Raw genomic sequence first — 6,000 nt, 5'->3', positions numbered from 1 at the left:
CCAATTTCTCTAGTCTGCGTATTTGTCATCAAGCAGAAGAGGCTGGCCCCCCTCAGATTGTTCTAGAGAGCAACAAGGTCTCTCCTCAGCCTCCTCTTCACCAGAGGAGGATGTCTCAGATATTCCTTGTAGGTTATGCGCACCAGGTCCTTCATGAGCCTTGTTGCCCTTCTCTAGACATGCTCCAGCACTTCAATGTCCTCCCTATAGTGAGGAACCAGAACAGAACACAGCAGTCCAGTTGTTACCCCACCAGTGCTGAGTACAAGGGATGATCACTTCCCTGTTCCTGTGGGCCACCATGTTTCTAATACAAGCCAGGATACCACTGGTTTTCTTGACCACCTGAGCACACTGCTGACTTATATTCAGTCAATTATCAACCAACACTCCCATGTCCCTCTCCAAGTTGCAGCTTTCCAGCCACACATCCCCAAGTCTGTAACTTACCACAGGGGTTGCTGTGATCTAAAGTGCAGGACCTGGCACTCGGCCTTGTTGAACTGCATGCTGTTAGCCTTGGCCCATTGGTCTAGCCCTGTTGTAAAGCCTCCCTCAATTCCCTCATCCAGACCATTAATAAAGGTCTGGGGGGCATTATTGGTGACTGGGCACCAGGCAGACCTAACTCCATTCACCACCTTATTCTGAAGGAGAATGTTGCGGGAGACATGTCTGGTCTGCATGCAAGAAATTAAAAGGTAAAATAAATATCACACATGAAATAACCAAATAATTTAAGATACTAAGACTTTTAAGTAATTTTATTGCAACTATCTAAAAACTATTATCATGATCTATTAACATACCAAAGATGCATAGAACACCAGTATACCTATCCATGAAAAAGGGATGAAGTTAAAAAACCTCTCCTTTAAATGAATGATTTAAGCCTAACCAAACCCCATTTGTTCAGAAAAATAAATAATAAAATTTTCTGGGGGGGAGGGGGGTGGTGCTGAGGGAGCACTTGGGAGGATCCAGGTCCTCTGTGGCCTTAAAAATAGGCTCTCCAGCTTTTCAAAGCAAGTAGTCTGTCTTACTCTTTAGACCTTTCCCATAGAGCATGTGTCTTTCTGCCCAAGAGCTTCAATTAACATGTATCATTGCAGCAGTATTTCACAAACCTCACATAACGTCAAGTCAGAAAATAAAGTCAGCATATTAAAACATTTCACATGTCCATTAAAGTATGCCATGCAAAATCACTATACTTGTCACAGTCTAATTCTTCATCAAACTAAAAAGGTGGGAGAGAAAATTCCTTCCTTTTGAAACACACACCTCCTTTTGAGGTAGGAAGTGACTGGCTAAAACAACCTGTCATAGGTTGCTCTTATCCCAGTGAAATAAAAGCAGATGCATTCTAACACAGGTACATCTTTTTTGTTACAGAATCATAGAATCAACCAGGTTGGAAGAGACCTCCAAGATCATCCAGTCCAACCTATCACCCTGCCCTATCCAATCAACTAGACCATGGCACTAAGTGCCTCATCCAGTCTTTTCTTGAAGACCCCCAGGGACGGTGCCTCCACCACCTCCCTGGGCAGCCCATTCCAATGGGAAATCACTCTCTCTGTGAAGAACTTCTTCCTAATATCCAGCCTATACGTACCCTGGCACAACTTGAGACTGCGTCCCCTTGTTCTATTGCTGGTTACCTGGGAGAAGAGGGGAAAATTTCTATGCAAGGGTTTATTCAAAGAGGCTATCTTTTGAGAACAGCAAGACTAAAGATACAGCACAATAACCAAACATATAATTAAAAGATACATCTGAAGATCAAACAGATTACTGTAGTTCAGTTTAGCTATACTTTCCTAAGAAAACTATCACAATTAAAAAAAAAAAAAAGCTTAAACTTTCCTTTGAGGGCTTACAACAAAAAAACCCCAACCCTCTCCCTTTTTCCTTCTGCCACACTGTAAAGCTTTTCCAGTTAATCTTAGAACTGACATAGTAGGACAAATCTCAAGGCAGTATCAAACCAATTCCCTCAATTTCCTCAGGCATGACTAATGATGTCCCACCCTGCGACCTCCAAAACCTTGGAGACCCATTACATAGCCACTTGATCAACTGAGAAGTGGGTAGGTGGAAGGAGGCTAATGAGCAAAGAAAAAGATTAAATCCTCTCGCTTGGACCACTTGCAATCAATAGGGCAGTATCAGCTCTCACTTCCAGTTAGTGAAAGAAGTAAAATGTTATGACCACTATCAGACACTTCGGTATTGATGAGAAAATCCCACATCCTATTTCCCACAGAAACAGATTCAAGCAGAATGAAAGGCCTGAAGCAACAGGAGCAGCGGGTGTGTAGTCGGATAGCTAAGCAGCTATGTACCATGAGCTCCAAAATCCCTCTTGTTCTCTAATCATATACCAAGGAACCATAGGGCAACTTCTACTCCCTTCTCATTTCACTGTGGGTGACTCACTTGGAGAATCCTCTCAGTTTATTTAATGAATTTTGAGATTTAATTTCCCATGCTACTGTCTCTCCTGGTCAAGAAGCACAAAGGATTGTGCTTCTACTTCTGGGCTGGTTGAATCGTTTCTTTTCCATTCTCGTCCTCTTTACAAAACTCAAACAATGTCTTTAAGAGAGGTGTCACTGGTAATTCCAGCATTTGGGTAAATACCTACTGAATGCCATACTGTTTAATAAATGTATCATTTGCTCATAATGTTTCAGTGACAGTAAGGCTAGGTATTTCAGCCACTGCTTCAAGTGCAGTTCCTAAACAATTCAACACTGCCACTGTTATTCTTCCTGCTCCCAAGCACAAATTCCCTCTGTCACTCCTGTGATTTGACCAAAAGGGGGAGGAAGAAGTGTTTAGCTTCCAGTCAGGTGGATGTTACTATGAATACAGGAAAAGGAACAGAGTCAGCTTACAAAGATTTATAAATTACACCCTTAGTTTTGCCTGAGGGAAGTCTTATAGAAGTGCGTGTGTGGGGGGGGGGGGAATGTTGTACTCAACACTAAAAGATAATTCTCTGATTTTACATTACTTCAGCACTAGAATAAATATTTAGGAAGTTAAACATCTACTCAAGCCACACAAGGTTATCTCTGGCAGCTGTTACAAACAATCAACAACGTGGGTCTGCAGGATATAAAGAAGAAATATACAGGTTGTACATAACCAACACAAAAGGAGTTAAGAACAGCAAACCACTTCTTGAAGTTGCTAGCTCATTAGAAACAACTGTTAAGAGACTGCACCTGAAGTAAGAGTAGGTGGAGAAGTTTCCCAAAGATTGGTAGGACACTAAAGGGAAAGCTACCATCATGAGACAGGGATGAAATACCTTCAGCTATGAAGGATACCAAGGTGGGGTGCATAAAGAGGCCTAAAGCTGGACTGACATAGTTCTAGGATAACAGAACTTGCCTTTGTATCTAAGTGCAGTTAGCTTCACCTCCAACTACATTGACAAAAGGTCCTAGACTAATGCAGGACTTCACTAAATAGACGTTGGAGAAAAAAATAGGAAAGGTGAGGTCAGAGAGACATGAGTTGTTTACTCTTCTGGTACTTCTCAAATTGACATACGCAAGGACAAAACTAAGACCACCATCGCAGCATTTGAGAGAAAGCCTCTAGTTTCCACTTATTTTCTGCCAACATTGTGGTAATATGAATAAATAAATAAATAATCCATTTACCTGTAAAAAAACTTGACACCAAGATGAAGTAACAGACTGTGACAGGCAAGAGCCATACAGAAATGCTCATGGTGGTCCAAATACAACTTATTTTTCCTGTTGCTTTTCTTCAAGGCACATATTGTATACAGACATAGGCAAAAGTAACAGACAGATGTCTACCCAGCTGCTCATCTAGCTCCCTTTTCTTTTCAGAATTATCTTCCTCTAGAATAAAGTACAGCTTTCCCACCTAGGAATTGATCATACATACTTTTATAACTCATTCATTTCTCCCAGTCTTTCCCATGTCCCAGTAAGAACTGCCTTCAAAGAGAAGAATGCTACTTGATCTCCACCCCTCTTTAAAGAAAAGAACTAACACCACCTACTAGCACCACCCACTCTTTCTTTTGAACTTTATTCCACACAAGATTCAGAGAACAAGGTAAGGGGAGATAAAAGCTGTCAAGAGCTGAAATGCCTCTAGTATTCGAGCATTCTCTCTATACGTTGTTTTCTGCTGTTATAGTCTTTAAAACATGACCACTAATCCTTTTACAAATTAAACTATCTTCTACCTGCAGTATCTCCTTACAAAAGGTCCCGACACAAGATAAAGACCAAGACAACTACGCATGCAAAAAGAAAAAAAATAACCTGCTCTGAAAAAGGCAGATCAAGAAAAGAGGGAAACTGAGAAAGAAAAGATGCCTCATAGTGCAAGGTGAATAAAGAGTTTATACTTAGCAACATCATCCACTTTGACTACCTCTTTGGGAAGAATAACACAGTAACAGCAAGATTTACAAATTATCAAAGCAAACAAACAAAAAATCTAGAACATATGCAACTTAGATTCTCCCTCTCTTATTCCTATTTTAAAGTCCTTTCTTGCTTGGATGGGGGACAAAGTGCAGAAATAAACCCCTGTTTAAAAAGCTAGAAATGAAGATTACATTATGACCTATAAGAAAGGAACACAAAAAGGTTGTCTTATTAAAACTGTGAAACCTAACAAACCTTTTTAATAACAGATCTGCCATTACTTTGTACATTTTAACACAGAAATAGAAAAGCTAATACTTAACTAATTAATAAAATGACAAATATTATTAACTTTCCAATCATTTAGAATATTATTTCTCACTCCTTTCACCTAATGTTAAAACTCATATTTTGACCTTGCCCTGTATATTCTGGATATTATACCACCTTATAGTCTTTAGCCAAGAAATTGGCTGTATTTTATCTTTCCCTTTAGATATGGAGTCAAACACTGCAAAATACATACAAGTAAGATGAATCATTAAGCCGTAGTAATTATCTTCTAACCATGGACATACTTAGATATCAAGTATTTTCAGGAAGCCAAAGAGGAAGCTGAGGTTCCATTTTTTAAATACAAGTATGATACAACTCCATGGAGGAATAGTAACTCTGCTAGTCTGGAGAGCTCTTCACAGCTTACACATACTAGGACATTTCTCGCATTCACAATGAAGATAAGAGGCCTCTTCATAGAAGTAGACAGACTTTTGAAAGATAAGATGAACAAAGTCATGATTCATAACTATTATACTTAGCTTCATGTTTCAGAAGGATTCCATTTTTCACCCATTCCAATTTTTTAATACTTTTAACACAGGCTGGCAAGAACAAAGGTATGAAAAAACATGCAGCTTTTTCCTCCCATAAATGAATAGCAAAATGGTTTTCCTTCACATTATATATAGCCTTCTTCTCACAAGAGGTTCAGGAAGGATAACAATGCAGTGACAATAAATCCTTAAGGTCAAAAGGCAAACAGATCCACACTAAACCAATTTAAAATCCTAGTCAATATGTGTCCATCAGAAAAAATGCCACAAGAGCCAGAGAAGCTGTACTGCAACAGTAAAATGTGAAATGAGAAAGTGCTTTTGAAATCAGTGAACTTTGACAGTCTGAACTGTCACTCTAGACATTCTGCAACATTCATTGACACGACAGTGTAAGGTGACAACTTGCCTTTGTCACACAACAGGCAGCAGCCTGAAGTCAGATGGGCAAAGCTGAAATACTGTTTTGCTCTAAGACTCCTAAAAACTTCAACCCAGAGACAACTGCATTTTAATTAACAGGACTGCATGCTAGTATAACTCTGGATATTTTTCTAGCTAAAGTTTTTTTTTTCTAGTATTAACTGTAGTTGAGCCAAGTGGCAGGTCTAAAGATGTCATTTGTGTTGGCAAGAATTTCCTCACTCATTGATGGGGAGTGGAAAAAAAACATTCTGGAGAGTTGCACTGGCTTTACCCTGAAGAAACAGAGGCTATAGTTTGGCCTGTTCTTTTTGGTC

This window comes from Pogoniulus pusillus, chromosome 18, assembly GCF_015220805.1.
Source record: "Pogoniulus pusillus isolate bPogPus1 chromosome 18, bPogPus1.pri, whole genome shotgun sequence".
NCBI lineage: Eukaryota > Metazoa > Chordata > Aves > Piciformes > Lybiidae > Pogoniulus > Pogoniulus pusillus.
This window is presented reverse-complemented; position numbering follows the sequence as displayed.